At 44.4% G+C, this 14512-nt stretch overlaps 1 protein-coding gene across 2 annotated transcripts in view; it reads right to left on the bottom strand.

Moving 5' to 3' along the window:
* Positions 1–14512, bottom strand: part of B3GALT1 (beta-1,3-galactosyltransferase 1) — a 323903-nt gene that overhangs the window by 141851 nt on the left and 167540 nt on the right. The gene's annotated exons all lie outside the window — the stretch shown is intronic.

Here is a 14512-nt window from a genome sequence, read left to right as displayed (position 1 = left end):
GCAAATTGTTTCGGGGTATGTGAATTAGGTAGGTTTCCCTTTAAATGTGAACTGAATCAATTTCTTTTCCATTTATGCTCCTCCCATATTGAAGTTCAAACCTTTGCCAAGCCCCATCCATTCAGCTAATCCATTTCCCCCTTGTCCAAGATACCAGGTAACCACAATATTAACAACTTTGCTGCATCTTTTTTTAATTTACAGAAGGAAGTAGACATAGTGGTGTGTCAGAATGTCTTTTTTTTTTTTAATGATGTCTTTTAAAAAAATCTTCTGAGGGACATTCTTGTCAGCACTCAAGGTAGCCATGGGTGAAATGCCCTTTCTTATTAAATGTCACAAGATTTAATGTCATAGTATAATTGGGATGGAAGGATAATTGAACTCAGCTCAACATGTCTTTTCCCACAACCACGTTATTAATCGGCAGGAGAATTGAAATATATTACGGAAAGGCCCAAGTCTCTCAGAAATGGTTGGCAGCTGTGAGGGGGGTGGGAGGAGAAATTACAGCATTTCACTCTGAAGCCCAGACATGAAGAATTTGCAGAGAAATTTGATTTGCAAGTGGAACGTCAAACAGGAGGGGGCCTGCGACAGAAGTAGGCATTTATTCGTCAAGCATATGATTTTCAGGATATAAAATGCCCATATGCTTGATCTATAATATCTTGGTGTCAAGGCAGTCACTGCGGAATAAGCTCGAGAAAAGGTTTCAACACAAAGCTTCTATTCTCTCTCCTCCCCCCCTTCTCATTTTCTATCTACCTTCATGTATAAAAACATGAGACAGAGGTTGAGGGGGCGGGGAAGGGGGGAATTCTCACCCAGAACTGTACAGAACCAAATGACATAATGTATTACTCGGAGTACTGTTTGCAATTAAATGCATCCATTCATCTTTCTCTCAGGGTTCTTATTGCCAGCCATCACCAAAGTGTTTGAGTGCTTTCCATGAAAAATTCATCAGGTAAGATCTGAGCGTATTTTACAGGGCTTCCATCTCTCTTTTGGAATTTGGGAAGAGACAAGGGGCTTGATAACATTTTTGCTTCCGCAAGGGTTTCAAGTTAGGGCTTCGCTTCAATTAATCCCACGTCGCCCTTTCTTCTCAGTGCATTTATTCAACTATGTTTTTCCCCACTTGCTTTCCCAAGACAGCTTTGTTGTCTGGTGTGCATCACGCTGAACACCCCCCTTCCTTTAAACTTTCGGCTTCTTCCTTCCATTCATTCATGGAAATCCTTTACTTATACAAGCCAGCAGAGCTCTGTGTTTCCAGCCAGACGACATCGGCAATCTGGAGTGCTGCATCTGGACCTTGGAGAGTTTGTAAGTGGCACTTTGTGGCTGTGACGTGAAAGCTCCCAGGCTGCATGGGGAGCTGGTTCCCACGGGTGGCCCAGAACGAAAAGGAAGGGCCACAGCTCAGTGGTGGAGCATCTGATTTTCATGCTGAAGTCCCAGGTTCAAACAAGACAGCGCAGGGAATGTCCCCAGCCTGAAACCCCGGAAAGCTGCTGCCACGCAATGTAATAATATTGAGCTAGGTGGAGCTTCCTATGTCCCTATTGCCCAAGAGTGCTTAGCCTAAGAGTATCAATTAAAAGCTAACATATTTAGAAGCAGGCCGTATTCCGTGGGGCATATTCCCAGGTGTAAACATATCACAGGTATTCCCAATAGGCATTGCATAATGAGTAAATAACACATTAATGGCATCTTAGGAATATGTCTCACTGAATACTGTATAGGAATGGAGTCTCAGGCTGCAATTCTGCACATTTGTCCCTGAGAGCGGGAACCATCACTGCCTTTAATAGGATAGACTTCTGAGTAAATACAAAGAATGCAGGGCCACCTGGGTTATATAGTTCCCCCCATCCCAAGTTCTGAATGGTATAATAAGAGCCAGGGAGACAGATGAGTCACCTCCACAAATGCAGTTGCTATCCCTTCCATTTGTATATATCAGGGGTGTCCACCAGCAGGTCAATTGTGATCTACTGGTGTCGATCGTGAGGTGTCCTGCAAAAAAAGCTCAACAAATTTGATGGGTAGATGAATGCCAGTTTTTTTTTTTATAGTGGGAGTAGATCGCAGTCTCTTGGAAGGTATATATGAAGACCAACAGATCACTTGCATGTGCTAGCAGCAGCTGATTGTGAAAAGCCCTTTGGGGAAAAGCAAGCAAACTTTAAACCCCCAAACATCATGTATGAAGTTGAGTCTTGCACCCTGCTTTTTCTCCTGAGCAGCCAGTCAGCAGAGTACATCATCATCATCATCATCATCATCATCATCATTATTATTATTTCTACCACTATTATCAACCACCACCACTGTGTTCACAGCCCTTGCTCTTGGATCAAGGAGGGCAGCTGATGGATCTCTCCATACCCAACCAGATGAGAATTATACACACAGAAGCTTCCTTTCACAAGCACTTAATTCCTAGCCAGTGTATTGAGCTGCGGTAGCAAATCTCTCAAAAGACGGCCTGATTGAAAAACAGTAGATGCTTTTCAATCTGATATATGTTTGCATGCATTTGAATATACCGTATTGGCCTGAATATAAGCCTCACTTTCCCCCAAATTCCGACTGTGAAAAGTTGAAGTGCAGCTTATATTCGTGACCTTACGGTATGCAGCCAGGAGCACAGGGCAGTGTGTAGCCCCCCATTCTCTCCCCCAAGATCGGGAAGGGAGAGAGCGAGGAAGGGGAAAGGCCTTTGGCGACGCAGTGTGGCAACCCCCCCAGTATGCAGCCAGGAGCAGTGAGGAAAGAGGCGGCTTATATTTGGGCATTTCCCCATTTTTTCTCCCCCCCCCTAATTTTAAAGGTGCGGCTTATATTCGGGTGCAGCTTATATTCGGGCCAATACAGTGGTACCTCGCAAGACGAATGCCTCGCAAGACAAAAAACTCGCTAGACGAAAGGTTTTTTCGTCCGCGATTTGCCTCGCAAGACGAATTTCCCTATGGGCTTGCTTCGCAAGACGAAAACGTCTTGCGACTTTGTTAAGCCGTTTAAACCGTGCTTCGCAAGACGGAAAATTCGCTAGACGGCAAAAATTGCGGAACGAATTAATTTCATCTTGCGGGGCACCACTGTATGGTATTTTCAGCTACTGAGAATCAAAATTGGACACCCTCTCTATCTATCCCCTATGAGAAAGAAAGATGAGCACACTGGGGAACCTTGAGACACCCAGTCTTTCACTTCACATAGAATGTGATGTGAACTGTAGAGTTGGAAGGGACCCCAAGGGTCATCTAGTCCAACCCGCTTGCAATGCAGGAATCTCAGCTAAAGAATCCATGGCAGATGTCCAGCCAACCTCTGCTTAAACACCTTCAAAAGGAAGGACCGTCCACAACCTCCCGAGGGAAACTGTTCCACTGTTGAATAGCTCTTGTGGTCAGAAAGTACTTCCTAATGTTAAGTCGTAATCTCCTTTCTTGTAACTTGAAGCCATTGGTTCGAGTCTTACCCTTTACAGCAGGTTGTTATGAAGTTTGTTACGAAGACAAAAGGGGGAGGAGGAAAACCATGGATTCCACTTTGAACTCCTTGGGAGAGAGGTGGGATATAAAGATAATTATGTAATAATAACTAAAATATCGTAGGCACAATGTGGATGGTGAGGGGTGAGGTTGGGGCCAGGAAGTGAAACCGCATTCCACACAATTTGCTATACATAGGATCTGAACTCTTGCTGACAGGATAGCATCCTCCACTGTACCTGTGGATACCAAGTTAGCTGAGAAGCTGCATAGCACACACTGTCCAGTCCACCAACCATTTGCTCCCACTCTCCAGTCCCCAGCATCTCCTGCCTAAGGCAGTTTCTTCACGCTGTCTAATGGCTGGGCCGGCCTGGTGTATAAAACTTTAATCAACAGACAAATACTTCCTTCTCTCATACAGGCTGGGCAGCAAAACTCTTCCTCAGCACCTGAACATTCAAAACCAACCTGCTAGCTAAGCCAATCAATGCCAGAGGCACAATTTAGTATAGATATGAAAGGTATATCTCTAACCCTTAATTTATTTCTCTCTTTTTTCATTTGTTAGAATATGAGGGAAGTGTAGAACACAAATCTACCTTTGCTACTGTTAATTTTCTTTATTCACCACCCATAAGAAGGGGGAAATATGAACTTGTCTTCATAGCCAAAATGTCCATTAGAGTTTGTTCCATATAATTAAATGTGACCTCTTCAGATTTGTTGGATTATAGTGATCCATAAGGAAAGGATCAAAGATCAGGGATTGGGCAAAATGTACCATACTAGAACTTCTGTAGGAAAAAAAATGAATAACACTTACATAAAGCCAGATGGCTCAAGCAAATAATCCCTGCCATTTACCATAATTTAAAATAATCCCCAGAGACACCAACAAACTTTGACCCTGAGGGGAAATTCCTATCCAGTCAGAAGGCAAATCTATAGCATGTTTTGACGTGAGAGAAATTCTTTCCTGAGACCAAATAAAGATTTAGACTGTGGTCACATCTGCACTGTGCATTTAAAGCACTTTAGCAGTCATGGGAACTCCCAAAGAATCTTGGGAATTGGTTAAAGGTGCTGAGAGTTCTTAGGAAACTCAAATCCCCCTCACAGAGCTACAATTTCCAGAGTGGTTTAACAAATCAATCCCTCTTCCCAGACAATTCTGGGAACTGTAGCTCGGTGAGGGAAATCTCTTAACAACTCTCAGCACCCTTAACAAACCACAGTTCCCATAATACGTTGCGGGGAGCCATGACTGTAAAAATGGTATAATACTGCTTTAAATGTGGCCTTTGGGAGGAATTCAGCACCTCACTGTTCTGATCACTGCAAGTATTTCGGCTTGCCAGAAGAAACAATCCCCCTAGTCTCCCCTGCGTTGCTCTGGGGGGGGGGTCTTCTGTCCTCCCAAGAAAGAATTTGTGGGGTGCAGGGAGTGCACAGGGAAAGGAGGGGGGAAGCCCCACTGCACAAGCGGTAGTCCTTGTGCAGGGTTTACCGATTTCCCTCAAAATGCTAAAGTATACCTGTAATACAAGCTTAAAATCTCTATGTGCATTGCAAACATATCCACTTTGTACGTGGTATTATAATGGGTCCAAGTCGTTTTGTTCCCTCAGCAGGAACAACATGTGGGGCAATCCAGTCAAGGTGCATAGTACCCAAAGCCAGCCAAGTTGCCGGTATTTTCTCACCAGAGGCAGAAAAATCCCACAACCGCCTGCTGCTTGGAGGAAAACACAATGGAAATAAATTAAACAACTAACCATTTGCTGCCTTTTCATCACAACCCCAATCAGCTGCCTGAGGCTGTCTGTGTCAGGATGAAATTCCCACTGGGGTCTTCAGCACCTGCAAGTATCTTTGTGTATTTTAAGTAGCAGAGAGGTAGGGAAAGGGAGAAATCCTCAGCCACTTCATTTGGAATATTGAGCTAGATGGAGCAACGTTAGGCAGCATCCTAGGTTCCTAAGATTTTTTTGGGGGGGGGCATGCCCTATGCTATTAAATGGCAAGACAGAATGGAAGGCACTTTTGATTGAGGAGATAGAAAGAGTGCACAATTTATGTCAATATTCCACTACAGGTGCAGTTCCATGCAGGACCAGGGAGGGGCAAATCTGTCCATTTCAATTTATCATTTTTTTCCCAGTCCTAAGCTCAGTTCTTCACATTTTTGCATCAGTTCGTGCTTCCTTAAAAAAAAAAAATAAGTCCTCGTGAAAATTCACCAGCATTTTATTGTGCATTTCTCCCAATACATCTTTGCATGCGCCTTTTGCCTGAAATGAACATTCTGGCAAGCAACGTTCCCTAACGTAATGCACTTTATATGTTCATTCTCTCAAATATATGGCTCTTTATGCACACCCCTCCCCTGATCTACACATTTATTTATTTTTGCGTGCATCATTTGCTTCCAAAAAACTGCACCGCAAAATTCAGAGAAGTGAATTTTTTGTAGGATAGCTGCGTTTTGTTTTGCGTATTGTTCCAGGATGTATTGATTAGGTTCCCGCTAAAATGCAAACTGAACCAAATTTCTCCTCCATTCCTATTGCTCTGAGGTGGGCTCAGCTCTCAGGAATGGCTTATTTTTGAAGGGGGTTCAATGATGGGCTCCAGTGGAATGGAGGAGGAAGGCCTGCAGCTCTATGGATTCTGCCCATGGCGCACCAGATAGCCTGTTCTAGTATATTATTTGAGAAAGGGGCATTTCTCAGTGTTAGAGAATTTGCTTTGCCTGCAGAAGAACACTGCTTCAATTCCTGACATCTCCAGGTAGCGCTGTGAGAAAGCTCTGTCTGAAATCCTTGGCATCTGCTGCCAGTCAGTGTGGACAATACTGAGTTAGATGGACCAATAGTCTGACTTGGTATAAGGCAACTCCCTGTATTCCTATGATCCTAGTTTATCTAACTGCATGACTGGCAAAAGGTTTCACCTTGCCTATTTTGTACCTCCCAGTTTGGTTTACAGCATTCGATGTCTGGGAGGAAGGAGGCGGCTGTGAATGTCTTGGTGGGGGAGGCAAGCACCCTTCTGACGCCCACAGGCTGCTGTTGTCAAGTGAAACCTGTCAATCCATTTGTGACAACCCTATGCAATATCAGCAAAAAGGTATCTGTCATCCTGAATACCGGAGCGTAGCCAAGCGTGAGCGGAGTCTATAAAAACTGAGACGCCTGGAGAATCGCAGAAGAAGAGGTGATCATCCCCAGGGAATTATGCAACAATTCTTGCAGAAGAGTACACTCCTGCTTGGTGAGCAGGAGGGAAATAGCTACAGCCCTTCTTGTAAGCTCGAAAGAATGTTTCTTGGGATGTGTGCAGAAATGGCAGATTCTATTCGTCTCATAGTTTCTTCATCTGGAAAGTCAAGTAAATCAATAAATGGAACCCCACCCCTATCCTGGCCAACTGATTGCAATTTGTAAACCAGCCTATACAGTGGACGCTCGGGTTGCAAACATGATCAGTGCACGATGCATGTTCGCAACTCACAGCATTTGCAACCCACGTCTGCGCACGTACAGGTTGTGATTTGGCGCTTCTGCGCATGCGCAGAGATTTAGTGCTTCTGCGCATGCACGGCTGCCAAAACCCAGAAGTAACCCGTTCCAGTACTTCCGGGTTTCTGCAGTCCATAACCTGAAAAAACGCAACCCGAACCGTCTGTAACCCAAGGTATGACTGTAGTTTGTCTAGTTTTAGTGTCAAGCATATGTGGCATGCTAAGATTTAGGGTTTGATTTTTTGTTTTTGTTTTGCAGGGATCACTGGCATGATGAAGTTCCCACAGGAACGTCAACCCTACTGATTACTAGGGCTGGTTGAGCTCCACACTGAACTTGGTCTTGCAGCCACGTCTCAAACATCCCCAAACCTGATGTCACATATGATCTCACGAGTGGAGCCGGTGGGTGTTTTGGGAGGGAAACAGCTTCATGGGTCAAACTAGGATGCATGCTGGGCCAGAGCTGACCTGTGAGCTGGAGGTTCCTCACCTCTGTTGTAAAATGTCTCTGATGTAAGCATGATGGACAGAGGTATTCTGAGACCAGAGCAGTGCAGTTCCTGCTTCTGCACACTTGCATGGTCTTGCAACCCCACTAATGGTTGATACATAGAGACCCCAGTGGGAGAGGCAGAGGCGTGAAGGCAGCACAATCTCTCTCCTGTGTTTATGGAGTGCTTTTCTTCCATTTTTAAAGGCAAGCACAGGCTCCAGATTATTGTTGTTTTTGCTGTGCCCCTCGTACCCCCAGCCCCTAATCTCCACAGTGCTAAGACATTTTTGTTCACAGTGACTGTGTGTGAGCAATGGAACGAGCTGGGGGCATTTTCAAGCTCTGTGAAATGGATGTGAAAACAGCGCTGGACATAAATTGCCTGGGAAAGAAAAAGAGACACGGATTCCGAACGCAGCTATAAAAATAAGAGTATGTTTCACTGAAACTCAGGTCAGTGCCTTCTGCTCTTCCCCCACCTCTTGCTAGAAGACACCACTGCCGCTGGCACTCTTTTACATGGTCACAAAACATCTATTTTCTCCCAGGCTAAGAGGAGGAAATTTAATTTTGCTCCTCAGGAGACTGAACCAAGTGCAAGTGCACCAAGTAATTAACCATCACCAACTGATGCATGTTTCCAGCATTGGAGAAGGTACTGCAAAGAGTGTGAGACAATTATCTCCTCCTTGTAAAGCTCCCAGGAGCCTCCCCTCCTTTTCCACTGTAAGCTACAACAGGAACTGGAAAGGAGAAAGTTCAAAAACTCTGCATCCTGAAATTTTACTGACCAGCTGTATGCAAGCATCAGGAAAGGCTCTGGCTCCTTTCTCTATAAGCAACATCAGCATCACCCCATCTAGAGACGTTGCGGTGGGGTGCACATCTGCCACAATTATGCTAAAGCAAAGAGCAGTAGTATTTTATAAAACTGAATTATCAACTGTGGCATACATGGAGCTTGTATCTAGATTTGTGGAGCTGCACATTTACCTACTTTCTCCATAAAGCCACAGTGTTTTATATTCTCTCTGGCAGAGATGGGCAACCTCTGGATAATTTTGGAACTTCAGCTGCAATCACCTGATGTTCAGGGATTATAAGAGTAGCAGTCCATCAACATCTGGAGGGCCATCCCTGCTCTATGACATTTCAGCTAGGCTGCCAATCATTTGCCTGAGCTCACAGGAGGTGAACGAGAACTCCAGGAACAAAAGTCCCTGTTCAGAGAAGTTTTTAATGTGTGGCATTTTAATGTATTTTTAATCTTTGTTGGAAGCTACCGAGCGTGGCTGGGGAGACCCAGCCAGATGGGCGGGGTACAAATAATAAATTATTATTATTATTATTATTATTATTATTATTATTATTATTAACAAGCTCCAAGCGACAATGGGCTCAGGACAACAGTTTGTTTCACTCATTATTCCCTGGCTCAGCTGAAGAAGATACTGACCTCTCTTGGTCAGTATCTGCACAAGTGCAGCAATGGTGATGGTGAAGGACCAGGACTAGAATTGGTTTCTCTCTCTATTGCAAGGAATATCCATCTGATCTCAAAAACCTGGAGATACGACATGGAGAGGTGGTGTGTGTGTGTGTGTGTGTGTGTGTGTGCGTGCCACTTCCACTTCTGTTGATTAGCAGTACTTTACACTGATGTAGTTTTTGAATGTTCATTCCCATTACATTATTCTGAGTTTTCTATTTCTGCTGGGCCCAACAGATGAGTGTGACAGCAATTATCTGTCCCCAAGAGTAGATATTCATTGGTGAGCTAACAACCCTTTCCAACAGTGCAGTAATTACCTTTGTATAAAAGGATAATAAGCTGGTGCCATTGTCAGTCCTTTTCTGGCTAGTTATGAATATACCAGAGAGTTGGCTCTTGTAGACTGAAGGCTGTCATAGGAGGAGGACTTGCAGGGTTAAGGGGATCTTGTCAGGGGAAAATTAAGGAAGGCTGTAAAATTATTTTCTCGAAGCTCCTAGAAGAAAGATAAATTCTGATGTTCCTGGGAAGGAACTGTCAAGAAGCTGGAAGAAATCCATAAGGTGCCTTTGCTGGATTGCTTTGAAAACTTCTAACAACCCAGTGAAAAAGTTGAGCATTCTTGAAGCCAGTTTTCTAACACGAAAGCTACTTAGCCATCCATAATTCCCATCGTGGCTTTTGGTGGAATGTCACAGAGTCTGTATCCATATGGTCAGCCTGAATGCTTAATTGGCACAATGATGAACTACCTAAAGATAAGGGACATCCCATAAGTTGTTGCTGAAGTAAACCTGTTTATATTTTCACAGGATTAGCATGTTGAACTCCAGATGCCAAACAGGTGGAAGGAGAGCAAGGAAAAATAGAGAGAGGTCTAAATACAATTACCGCAACATGAGAAAGCAAGGCAGCCACGTTAGGAAACAAGGCTAGTTAGGGACCTCTGGATTCTTAAGACACTTTAATTGCAGCTCGGCACAGAATACTAATATCTTGCCAGATACACCATTTGTCCCAACTTATATCTGAAGAACTCATTAGGACTTCTAGTGCTCACAATGTTCATTTTTGGCTGTGACCCAATGCAGTGATTTATTATTACTTGTTAATTACTTGATTTATTATTATTATTATTACTTGTCATAACTCATGAGTTATGACACAGGATACACATGAAACACACACACACACACACACACACACACACACACACACACACTGCAGGTTCAACTACCAAGGAGGCAAACTCATGGTCAGATTAGAAAGAGGGAATCACAGAAATAATGGTCTGGTTTGCACATGGTGGCTTATTGGGACTGCACAGATTTACCAGTTCCAAGAGATAAGCACATAGTCACTTTGCTCCTCTTTGGTCTTTCCTATTGTTGTGCCATGCTGAGCTAAACCAAGGTTTGGCTAAGTGTGCCATCCAAATTTAGGCTTGTGGTTCTGCTCTCCCTTGGCTAACCACAAACGGTAGCCAAAGTTTATTCTTCCCAATCCCAATGAAGCATAATTTATAAATGATGTGCAAAACAGGCCACTGCATGAGGCTGCTGGTATGAGGTTTGCTAAATTATATTTGGATGTAATATCTGTGGAGGAACCATCAAGGGTAAACATTTCATCAGAAGGCATATTGGTCATGCAATTCTATTTGTCTCTGCTCGTAAGTAAACCCAGGATACAGGGTTGCAGCTCTATAGTACTTCCACACTGGATGTTTTAATTTGCCACTCTTTGCTCTGTAAAAAGTGTGAGAACACTGGCATGACAGAAGATAGCAGGATGAGGAAAGTGTGGAAAGTTATGTACCTTACAGTGGAAAAGCAATGAGTGGGCAGTGCTCACTCCACCTTGAAGCATCCTTAAGAGCCAATTTTGCAGCATAATACTAATATTAATAATAAAATCACAGGCAGAAGACTGCCTAGTTTGCATTGATCCATACAGTGGTACCTCGCAAGACGAATGCCTCGCAAGACAAAAAACTCGCTAGACGAAAGGTTTTTTCGTCCGCGATTTGCCTCGCAAGACGAATTTCCCTATGGGCTTGCTTCGCAAGACGAAAACGTCTTGCGACTTTGTTAAGCCGTTTAAACCATGCTTCGCAAGACGAAAAATTCGCTAGACGGCAAAACTCGCGGAACGAATTAATTTCGTCTTGCGAGGCACCACTGTACTCCAAAATCCATACAGATTCTGCAGTAACATTCTCCATGTTTATTCCACCATGAACATTTTTCCACAAAGAAAAACATTCTGGAAGAATTTACCTCAGGCTGGATGTAGACACATCTAAGAAGTGTTTCAGTTAAATGCATTTTAAATTTTGTATGAGAAATCGGGTTGGCAAAAACGGAACTCCACAGCGCCATCCGGTGTCACAGAGTTAGAATGCATAAACAACACATACAGGGCGCTTTTTCTTTACCAATATAGCTGAGTCCTGAGTTACATATGAAAAATGAGAGAGTTTGTGATGCAGAAAAAAAATGAGGCAACATTATCTTTACTTTTGTGTTGTTTCTTTTGCTTTTGATGAGGCATCGCTGATGGGGTCCCCATCCTGTCACTTCTTTCCTCACAGTGTCAAGAATGAACACAGGAATAATAGAGAGCCTACTTGTGCAACTCGCTTCAGAACTAAGTGGCACAGAAACAAGCAGCAACTAAAACAAGGAACGGATTCAAATTACAGGAAAAGAGATTCTGGCTAAACATCAGGAAGAACTTTCGAAGAGTAAGAGCAGTGGAATGGACTCCCTCGAAAGATGGCAGGCTCTCTTTCGCTGGAGGGTTTTCAACAGAGGCTGGATGGTCAGGGATGCTTTAGATGAGATTTCTGTGTTTTAGGGAGTTGGGCTAGATAACCCTTTGGGAGTTGGGACCTTTCCAATTCTATGGTTCTATGAATTTGAGGCTGTGGTATGTATTGCATTTTATGGTTTTAATGCTGGTTCTTATCGTTGCAGTCCTTGTGTTGTTTGCTGCGCTGCACTCCAGGCCCTGGCAGAGGAAGAGGAGTGTGGGGGGGGGACGTACTGCCTGTGGCAGTATGGTTCTGGTGGGGTGCCATCGTGGCTGACCCACCACCCGCGCTGGGTGCCATGCCCCTACGGGTGGCATGCCAGCCCTGCCCCCGCCTGCTCTTCACCCCCTGGTGCTGGAGCATGAAGCTCTGCCACTGACTCCAGGTTGGAAGCAGAGTGGGATATAAAAATATGAATCAAAGAAGAAGAGCTGCTGGATCAGACCAAAGGCCCCTCTAGGTTGTTAGTTTCTGTTTCCCATTGAGCAGCTGCTTGGAGTCACTGGACTCTGTTTACATTCCAGAGACCTTCCAGTCTCACGGGAAAGGAGACGGGATGTGACGTTAGTGGGTTTCCTGTTTCCTTTGTTCCTTTGTTCAGTTGCTCTCTGCTCTCACAGGGAGAGGATGTATATTTCTTTGCTCTCTGTGTAGCTGGAAAATAAAGCATAGCAATGTAGCTCATACTATCTCATCCTTCCGCATGTTGTTTTGATGCTCTGCTGGGACGACATGCCTGAGGCCTTATCAAAGGATCAGGTTGTCAATTAATCGTCGGGAGGCGATTCTGAAGATGAGCCTTATCAGCTTGGTTGAACAGAGATTCCGACATAGGTGAGCATCCTCTTCTCCTAAAAGCCAAGCAGATGGGGTGCCTGCAAGCAAGTCACGAGAGCAACAACACTCTCCTCACTTGTGGAGCCCAACGGCTGGTATTCAGACGCACATTGCCTCTGGGAGTGGATCCAGATCTATGCTTTGTCACTGTGAATGTAAAAGAGCCCACCTGGATTGGGGCAAAGGCTCATCTAAGTCCAGCATTATGTCCCCACAGTGACCAACCAAATGCTGACAGGAACCACCAATATGGATGACTTCCTTTGTTCTCTCCTCTATATTGTGTGGCTCCTCACCAGTATAGCATTAAGTGGTGCACATGAATTCCTGAATATATGCTGCATATGGCATAACTCTTGCTTTGCTCTTTTAATGCATCTCCTTCTCCCTCAGAAGCATTAGCAGAAGATGATAGAAAAGGAGCAGAGGCATTTGTTACCTTCCTGCAAGAGCACCAAAGTCCCTAATGGCAAGAAATTTACCTTTTCTTAACACTCAGGAAAAACACCTGTCACATTTCCAAGGCCAGTGGTTTCTTAGGGACTAGTTCCATTAATTAGAATGCACCTGGTAAAAATGGAGAGAGAGAGAGAGAGAGAGAGAGAGAGAGAGAGAGAGAGAGTTGCCAGATCCAGTTGAACACAGAGATGAACATCTCTGTCTCCCTCAACAGCATATAAATATTTCATTTTCATTCATTAGTGAAGAAAATTGTTGTTGTTGTTGTTTAGTCGTTTAGTCGTGTCCGACTCTTCGTGACCCCATGGACCAGAACACGCCAGGCACCCCTGTCCTCCACTACCTCCCGCAGTTTGGTCAAACCCATGCTGGTAACCTCGAAAACACTATCCAACCATCTTGTCCTCTGTCGCCCCCTTCTCCTTGTGCCCTCCATCTTTCCCAGCATCAGTGTCTTCTCCAGGGAGTCTTTTCTTCTCATGAGGTGGCCAAAGTACTGGAGCCTCAGCTTCACGATCTGTCCTTCCAGTGAGCACTCAGGGCTGATTTCCTTAAGAATGGATGCGTATTAAGAAATTTAATATGAAGAAAATTAAATATAAGTAATCCTTCGTACATTTCGCCCACCTGCTTGCATGATAGATCAGGGCCTGAAAAACCTGAGCAAAAATTAGCAGATGGGATCTGGTAGCAATTTCCCTTTGAAAAAACGTTTTTGTATCAAATACTCAAGGCCAGAGTTGATCTGGCTCTGCAGGGCTAGCTTCTCAAAAGGAAATAGTGGGCAGCAGGCAGCAGACATGCAAGAAGGGTCCAATGGCTTCTTATAGGCATCTGGTTGGTCACTGTGGGAAATGGCAGGTAGGATGCTGAACAGGATCTGATCCAGTTGTGCTCTCAATATATTCTTAAGGGTGTGCTGCTTTGGATCACTGGCCACTCCAGATGATATGGTTTGCCAGCATGATGCAATGTCAAAGCCATCTGTTGAAGCTTCTTATTCACATACAGATGTGTTTGTGTTCTTATATTATTGGTGGCACCCGTCTGTCTTGAGAGACAATGGAGTATGACTCCGTCGGGGTGTGTGTGTGTGTCAAACCTGGGCAGTGTGTATGGAGGTCCTGGGCTGCCCAGATGACCAGACCCCCTTTTGGTCTCACTGATGTGGTCCAAAGGAAAGCAGAGCAATACACTTGGCACCAGCTTGGCTGCAGGAGTTGCTGGAAGGAGGCGTACAAGGCGCCATCCAATTGTATTGTGGACTCATCTCCATATTTGTGAAAGGTTTACTCCTCAGCCTTTTCTCCTCCCAAAAATATCCCGCAAGGCAGCAGAGGTTCAGGACCAGAGTGTTCCTTGACTTAGATGGGCTACC

This window comes from Podarcis bocagei, assembly GCF_964188305.1.
Source record: "Podarcis bocagei genome assembly, chromosome: 1".
In the NCBI taxonomy this organism is placed as follows: Eukaryota; Metazoa; Chordata; class Lepidosauria; order Squamata; family Lacertidae; genus Podarcis; species Podarcis bocagei.
Note: the sequence above shows the minus strand (reverse complement) of the source record. Positions and strands in the feature narration are given on the sequence as shown.